Raw genomic sequence first — 9177 nt, forward strand, 5'->3', positions numbered from 1 at the left:
ACAGGGTTCCACAGCCATAGAAAGCAAAACTGTTGCCAATATCAGCAGCACAGTCTGTTGTTAACTTGGAAAATCTGTCTACTCTCCCTCCCATCCTTCCACCTCACTGAGGGAACTGATCACCATGCCCAGATCTCTGAAATCCTTCTTGACGGTTTCCGATTTGCAGTTGGTATCATTAGTGTCATATGGAAGACCAGCAGAAGGTAACAGTCAAACACATGGACAAGCCTTGTCAGTCTTTCCATAATGTCTCATATTCAAGCTTCTGGCAGGCAACAAATCTCAGGATACAAGAGCTTCTTCTGAGCGTTCCTGCATGGCAAAAGCCTGTCAGCCCAGTCACTTCCCTTAAAGCCATGCCCAGCTCCTCCTCAGCCTGGAGGGTACTAAACCTGTTCCTCAATAGCAAGTGTTCAGGACTTCCTACAAGAATCGACCAATTTCTAGCCTTCTTCTACCATGCTGTGATGTACCATTTCACATGTGGCAGAACCCTCCAGCTCAGTGGAACCCTTCACTGCTCAGTGGAGTTGGAACTCCTGGAGCTATCTCATCTCCAATAATAACCTGTCTATCACTCGCTCACCTTCTCAATAATGTTTATCAGCTACAGTCAGTGGTCCATTTTCTAGTTTATTCACAATGCAGGAAACACAATACAAAAATTCCTCCTCATGAATATTTAAGGAGTAACCATAAAATGATTTTTTTTTTTCCCCTTGAAGATGCTGCAAGACAAAAGTGGGTCTTGAAATCTGATATGAATGACAGGTTACAAGCTGGGAAGATCAGCCTGGAGTAAAGTAGTAAAAAGGGTGGAGATATCTGCTGGAAGAGTAAGTGAACAAAGATTACTTAAACAGGCTAGGTCAGAATTATGAAAGGTATTCAAGGTAAAGAAAAGGGGCTTAAAGAAAAAGTAATGCAATGAGGGAATAAAAGCAAAAGTTGTTAAAGAAGATGGCAAGATCTTAATGTGAGACCTCTTAAATTTGTGGCACCTTTCACTAAACAGGTGGTAGAATAGAAAGATGAGAGTAAATAAAGAGGAAGAAAGCAAGATGGGAGGTGAGGGAATGAAAGTTAGTGAACTCTGGGCACAGAAAAATTTAGACCAGCTTTTATATAAGAAGAAACAGTAAAATTTCAACACTGGGTATTTTTGGTGGAGAAGACCTTACAACTTTGAGTCAGGGAGGCTAGTGGCATTAGACAACAGTGCCATAAGATGAAGCAGAGGAGAAGATTTTAAAGGGGAAATAACTAATTCAAATTGTACTAAGCCAAAATTTAAGAAGTAACAGCATTGAGAAAAGGATAGGGAGAAAGGCAGAAGAATGAATTTGGGTAGGAGAAGTAGAATCTACAAACTGGGACAAAGAACAATGCTGGTAGCTGTTTTACATTGCACAAAGTTTTAAATGTGATTTGAAAAAAATTAATTGAAAGCCTTTAATATGGCAGTTAGTATTGCTAATTTTCAGAGATTTCTGAAATATTTTAGCTATGCTTTTATTTAACTAAATATCTTTTCAGAAAAATAGATATCGAAATTTATTTGGTAACTTCTGTTCAAGTTAACAACATTCTAAGAAAATGCAGGTGACGAGAAAATATTAATAAAAATAGGTCAATTATGAATTAAATATCAATTTTTCAAGACCACTGTTTTATACTGACTATAATAAAGACTGGAAAGGTTAGAACTAATGCACTTTTTCATAGGAAAATATTGCACCGAATGAGTTTGCTCAAATTTTGCCCGAATTGCACTCCAAGTGAGTTTAAACATCAGCTAGTATCATTCCAGAAACTGCTTGCGCATATTAATAAAGGATTACAAAAATGCTTATGAATACTCCTTCTTACAGGGCCCTGTTCTGTGGGAAGAATTCTGCTCTAACATACCCAAATTGTTTTCAGATCCAATCTATCTCATCTTCTTCTGCTCAGAACACCATTTGAGCTGGTGAAGCACTTTGCACTCAAACATATAGCTATGACTCCCAAATGGGAATGGAAGAGAACAGAGAGGATAGGCCAAAGAATCGTCCAGAGAAGTTGGGTGATATTTTGAAAGTGAAGAGAATTGCAGAGTCTAAGTAGAAGAGCTTAAGCAATAATATTCAGTGAGTAAAAGGTTGAGGGTTTTAGAACAGAGAAAGGTATGTGCTGAGTCCTGGCTTGGAGGCCTGTCTGTGTGAATGGCTATGTGCAGCAGAGAACAGAGATGAAAATTAACAGAAATAGTTATCAACAGCCTGATGTTGAGAGGAGGAGACAGTAGCTGTGATGAGGAAAGACTTGAGTGTAGCTGACCGAGGGAAGCAATGGAGAGCTGAATGGGATTCTCTCCTGCTAGAGCTCGTGCACTTGCATCCACGTGAAGGGGCCCTGAACTTTTGCCTCAGGGCTTAGCGCACCAAGGCACTGCTGAGATGAACACAGGACCCTGCAGTGCATCAACATAGCATGGAGGACACAAATCCAGTGTCTTGGGATATAAACTGGACTAATTCTCTTCAGAAAACTGCTTACTAGAAAAGCTTCTTTTCATTCCTGTAACTTCTGTTTTCCTGAGATTGTTAGCTCAGTGCTCAGTCAGTCTGGTGGAATATTAGCCCACTTTCCACATGTTGACTGATACAGTTTTTCCTCTCTCCACCAGGAAAAGAAACTTTGCTGGCACAATTCTCAGAATCACTGAAATACATAAGCCTTCTATTGCCACAAGGTGTAGCAGTGAAAAGAGCTTACACATGGCAGGAGCACAGCATGAACTTCTTGAGGGACTGGAACCTCTATTCCAGACGGAGTGTGGTAAGAGGACCAGTTTGCCAAGGAACAATATAAATCTCACATTAGAGTTCTGTGTCTCACACATATCTACATTGATTATAGTACTCCATCGCTGAGTGTTATTTAAATTATTCTGATATACTTCATTAGTCAAACCAAACCTTATTAGGTATCCATAGTGGAAGAACAGGATTAAGCAAGTGTTCCAAACACTCACTTAGACCCTTGTGCACATTCTTCTCCAGAAAACAACTAAATGCTCTGGAAACTTTCTTTATAAAGACTGATGAATATTCAGGTAGCACAATGAACCTGAAACAACCTTGTGAGACACGCAATATTTTTCCCTTAGAAAGCAGATTGAACACTACTCTGGGAATATGCAGTACACTCAAAATGAGTGCCAAAAATGACCGTTTCCCATAGGAATCACACAGATGTTCTGTTAAGGGTATGGTTCTGGTTTCACTAGTAGCAGCACAGAACCACAGAACAAGATCAGACCCCACCTCCAGCTGAAATAAACCATAAGCCTGCTCTAGGTGCAGAGATGTATTCTCTGGATCATATAACACACTTCAGAGGAGATAAGAGATAGGCAAAAGAAAGGAGCTTCACATAAAATTACTATTTTATAAGGTCACAATTTTTAAAAAATGTTTGCTAGCATGAGAACTATAACTAGCTGATTTCCTTAGGTGTTACCGAGCAGTGTAGGAGGTGATAGCAACAGTAATTAACCATTGAGCAACATGAGACGCTCCCAAGCAGCTGCCACAAAACATGCAAATTCCTCACTGTTCTTACCACACGCCTGCTGTTTGGTGGAACTTTCACTACAAGAAAACTGGGCTTTCCAGAATGGTGAATTCATTGGACCTTACTGATATAACATCTCTTCAGAAAATAGGAAAGAAGTGTAGTATCGCAGTAACAAATAAAATATCCTAGCCTAATATATATAGACGAAGTTATAGCTTAGCATCACAGCAAAGTAGTTTAGCCTGGGTTGTTTTGGCTAGGTTATTCATTCAAACTAGAGTTAACTTTTCTGTGTTATGCCGCTACTAGCAGAATAGATGTACACTGAGTTACAGGAAAATTATTTCTTTTTTTAGAGTCCATTTCTGAAGATGGCCCTGACAGGTTAAATATCCTCTATACAGAGCAAGAAATAGTCTTTTTTTTTGGATAAAAGTAACAAAAACATGTGGGCATTAAAAGCTACAGTCCCTTCAGAGGCCATTCTGAACTACTTTAAGAGTCAATTTCAAATTTTAAATACAAATGGAAATGGCTGGCTATCAAATATAAGTCTGTTCTTGCCAAAGATCTCCATTGGGAAAATAATATATTTCTCTATTATGGGTACATTTTTGATCTAACTTTTCTAAAAATATGATTCTAAATTTGCTGAATCTGAGAATGACTCTGTTGGAGGTTAACACCTGCAACTAATATAAAACAAATAGCATATTATGCAAATCTTTTTCAGTCGACAGGAAAGGAACATACTTGGTATCTTCAAATGTGGCTGCCATCTGACAGAGGCAAAACATTTTACTAAACTCTTTCTGCTTCCTCCCCCGTTAATCTAACTGGTACTAAACAAAGACATATTATTTTTGTTGAAGAATAAATTATCCTGTACTTGCTTAAGCATGCTACTCTAGATTACAAACATATAGCTGTAAAAATGACTGAGTGGACTGACATGAACTTCTCATTTTAATTTCCTATGTGGCATGAGGAAGTTAACTGTATTTTATTTGCTATAAAACCTGCTTAGGATCACAGATGCATCTTTTACACAGCTGCGAGAAAAAGGCAGATTTGTAATCTTTCAAACAGATAGACCTCAGTGATTGACTGAAAGTCTCCTTCCTAGCACAACATTTTGATTCACTAAAATGCATAATTATAAATGATGTTTTCTTGTATGTTAATTTGAAAGCAAATAGTGATAAATAAATAACCCTATACAAACTTAAAAATTCTGTTTTTTTTTTTCTTTTGTGAATAGAAAGCTTTTCCTCAACATTCCCAAATATTTTTTTCCAATCTCTTGGCCTTGGTGAAACTTGGTAGGATTAAGAGTGGTTAAAGGTTGACAACTTAGTGGATAACACTGGTTAACAGTCATCCAGGAGGAATGTGTGGGTTGACGGGTATTGCTGACCACAGAGCACAATTCATTGGAAAGAATGAAGCTATGGGGAATAGTTATGCACCTGCCAGAATTCCTGGATACACAGTCATCCTTGTTACCCTCCATTCCCACTGTTTTTATAAAATAGGCTAAGAAAAAAAAAAAAAAACACACATACAAAAAAAACATGGAAGGAGAAAAGAAGGCATGTCTGTTTCATGACTGATCTTCGGTCTCACAAGAGGACTTCATTGATAAGCTTTACGTACTTCTGCTTAATTAAATATTATAAATATTAATTGCTATCCACAGTAACCAATATAGTGCCTCCAAGAAAGTTTCTTATATACGTACTGAGATTCTAAGATGTCTAAGTGAATAAGGATACAGCAAATACTCAACCCCTTTCATTGTGGGATTAGCCATCTTAGTCCGTATATGTTGCACTCTGAATATATGTAGCCAGACAACTCCTATGGCTTAACTGATATGCCATAATGGGACCACAGAGCTCAAATTTTATTTGTACTAAACTAATACTAGGCTGTTCACTGTGACAGATGCTAGTCCAATAAGCACTGAAGAGCTTAACTGCACATCCTAGACCTTTACCTGCAATGAACACTGAGAATCTTTTTCAAATGGAGCCCAAAACTAGTGTTTCTTTAATTTATACGCACATACATACACACATACATTTCTATGTAGTGCAAGATGGCATAAAGACTGTAAGACAAGATTAAGCATAAAAAAGTCACTTTTGTTCATGTTTCCAAATTAGAGATTTTTTTTAGCTGTAGTGACAGAGGTTTCAAAATCCCAAACACCAAACTAAGCAGATTAGGAACTCCTTGATTTTAAAAAAATCATTTGTGTAGTAAAAAAAACAACCTTGATACAAAGCCAAACATTGCAAAAAAGGTGTCAAATAAGTAGGGATCTACAGTTGCAGCCTTGTCAGCATATATGTAACAACGAAACATATTGGTGACAGAGAAAAGGGCAAAAGGAGATAAGCACATAGTGCTCAACCTTTTCCTCTCCCTTTCCCCTCTCCCCATCTCCAGTATTTGGAAACTAATCCGCTAATGTTTTTTTTTCGAAGTCTCTATATAGAATGAACCGGCTTTTTGCTTGGATATCTCATTACTCATTTTTTTCAAGCATCATAATCTAGATTTAAATCTCGCAGGGAGGCCATAGTTGAGTTGAGTCTCTGGAGAACTCAACTTTCTCTCAACCCAAAGGAGATTTTTCTTTGTCTCTCCCGATTTTTTTCGGTGGAGCTGGGTCAGACTGGTTCCCATCTCCATTATTTCCTTGGGCCAAAAGGGAATTTCTTTGATCTCTTGTAAGAAGCAATAAATACTTTGGTTATTGGTACTTTCTGCATCAAGATGAAAAAATCTTCTGAACTTCCCTGGCAGGCAAAGCAAGTCTTCTAAGTCTTCTAATTCCTGGAATGGCCTGAAAGGATGAAAGTCTTTCCTGCATATTCTACATTGGGAGTACAAATACCAAATCCCAGTACCTGCTATCAAAACAGAGTGCTGTCATGTTCAGTTGAAGCCAACCTTTTAACTCTTTCTTGCTATTTTAATGGAATTTAGCAACCAGCTCTCAGTTAGTTGCCTCTTAATTGAATTAACTTTTTTTCCCCAACATGAATACAGTATGCTATCTGATACCTTACTGGATTTTCAAATCTTTTACTCAGACTCACAAGAATGGGAAGTGCCCTTAAGTCAGTAATACTCCATTTATTGCACTTCTGGCAGGAGTTCAACTGTTCTATTTTATTCTTATAGCACATGTATTTTGACAGTGTATGAAGTAGGTGACTCAGAAGACTCAGAAGTAATTATCACTTTTGACTTGCACATAAGCAAAATATGTATTTGCAACCACCAGTCTTTGCTTAGAGTTTGGTTCTACTCTGTCAAAACTAACATATATCTTCATTCTCCTTTTTACTCTTTCATTCAGAAAATATGAACACTTCACCTAGTAATTAAATACAGTCACCATAAGAATAAAATATATTTTTTTGAAAAAAGCTTCCTTTATACAGAGAACTTCAATAATAAATTTACTACATTTACAGAGAACATTTAATACTAAAATAAATTTTAATATATACACAATTATCCTAAGCTACATTTTCACATAAATTCAATGTTGGCTAGTATCAAGAAGTTTAACATCTTGGAAAACACTTAGCAGTTATTGCCACTGTATGGAAGGTTTTCAGCTGCTGGATTGTAAAATGGACTTGTATTCCTCCTCAAAAACCCTCATCTCCTTCCAGCAAAGGATAACAGTCAATGGGAATAACAATGACATCATGAGTTGATACCAGAGAGGAGTTGGGAAAGATTCGGATTTAGAAGATATTGACCGTTACCATGAACAATAAAGCCCCAAAGCTATTTCTATAGGTAACTGCTTGAGACAGATTCACAAATTAAATTAGCAGGTGTATGAGTAGATAACGACTTGGGCAGATAACACCCCTCTCACCTCTTTCTCAGTTACAGCTTATATTGCATTTATGGTCTATTTACATAAAACTGGTATTGTATAAAAAATTACGCAACAGTATGAAAGTGATCCTCATAAAAGTACAGAGGAAAGTTTCCACATTTTTAAACAGATCCCTGTCTCTAGATGTGCGTGTTAGAATTCCATGGGAGATGGTCCATGGTATCTAGGAGAGCTGGTTGATTTTCAAGGAGCTCCTCCTCCAAGCTCGAGTATGGTCCACCTGCCATGTAGGCAGCCAAGCGTAGGTGGCAGGAAGCCAGCATGGATAAACAAGTTACTTCTGTCGCAAGTCAGATGGGGAAAGGAACATACAAAAGGTGGAAGCAGGGACAAGCAATCCAGGATGTATATAGAAAAACTGTCACAGTGCGCAGAGATGGAGTTAGGAAAGCCAAAGCCCATCTTGAGTTGAATCTAGAAAGGGATACAAAGGATACATAAGCAGAAAAGAGAATAGGGAAAATGTGGGCCTCCTGCTGAATGGAGCAGAGGAACTGGTGAAAAAGACATGGAAAGAGTCAAGGTACTCAGTGATTCTTTGCCTCGATCTTTACTTGTAGGACTTGCCCTCAGCAAGCTCAACTCCCTATAATGAGAGGGGGAGTCTAGAAGAACAAAGATTTGCTCTTGATTCAGGACAACCAGTTTAGGGAACACTTAAACAAACTGGGATGTAATGGGATGCACCCATAGGTGCTGAAGGAACTAGCTGATGTCTTTGTGAGGCCACTCTCCATTACTTTTGAAAAGCCATGGCATCTGGGGGAAGATTTCTGAGGAATGAAAGGAAGGCAGGAGTGATACCTGCCTCAAGAGCAACAAGAATGAGGATCCAGGGAACAACAGGCTAGTTAGCCTCACCTTGATCCATAGGAAAGTGAAGGAACAAATGATCCTGGAAAGAATTCCCAAACATATTAAGGATAAGAAGGTGATTGGGAGTAGTCAGCATGGATTTACAAAGGGGAAATTATGACTGACCAACCTGAGAACATTCCATGATGAAATGATTGGCTTGGTAGATAAAGGGAGGCCAGCGGATGTTGTTAATCTCAACTTCAGTGAGGCTTTCAACAGTCTCCTCCAACATCTTCCCTGACCAACTGACGAGTACAAATTAGGTAAGCAGATGGAGAGATGAACTGAGAGCTGGCTGAACTCAAAGCTGGCTGGGCTCCAATGCTTGTGATCAGCAGCAAGCAGCCCATCTGTGGACCAGTCATTAGTGGAGTACCCCAGGGATCAGTACTGCAGCCAATGCTGTCTAACATCTTAATTAAGGGCCTGGGTCAGGGCCCTTTCACTCAGAAAGTTTGCAGATGATACAAAAAGAGTAGTTGATATACCAGCTGACACTCAGATGCCTGCCATTCAGAGGGTCCTCAACAGGCAGGACAGATGGGCAGAGAGGAACCTTATGAAGTTCGGCAAAGGAAAACGTAAAGTCCTGTGCGAGGGGGAGAGCAAGCCCACACAGCAGTACAGGCTAGGTTCCACCAGCTGGAAAGCAGCTTTGCAGAGAAGAGCCTGGGGATACTGGTGGACACAAAAGTGACCAGGAAACAGCAATGCACCCTTGCAGTAAAGGCCAAGAAACTAGATTGTGTGAGTAAGAGTGCCAGCATGTCAAGGCAAACAATCCTTCCCCTCTACCCAGTCCACGTGTGACATCTGTGGTGGTG

This window comes from Tinamus guttatus, unplaced genomic scaffold, assembly GCF_059628265.1.
Source record: "Tinamus guttatus ecotype Peru unplaced genomic scaffold, ASM5962826v1 Tinamus_guttatus_pri_ptg000488l, whole genome shotgun sequence".
NCBI classification, from domain to species: Eukaryota; Metazoa; Chordata; class Aves; order Tinamiformes; family Tinamidae; genus Tinamus; species Tinamus guttatus.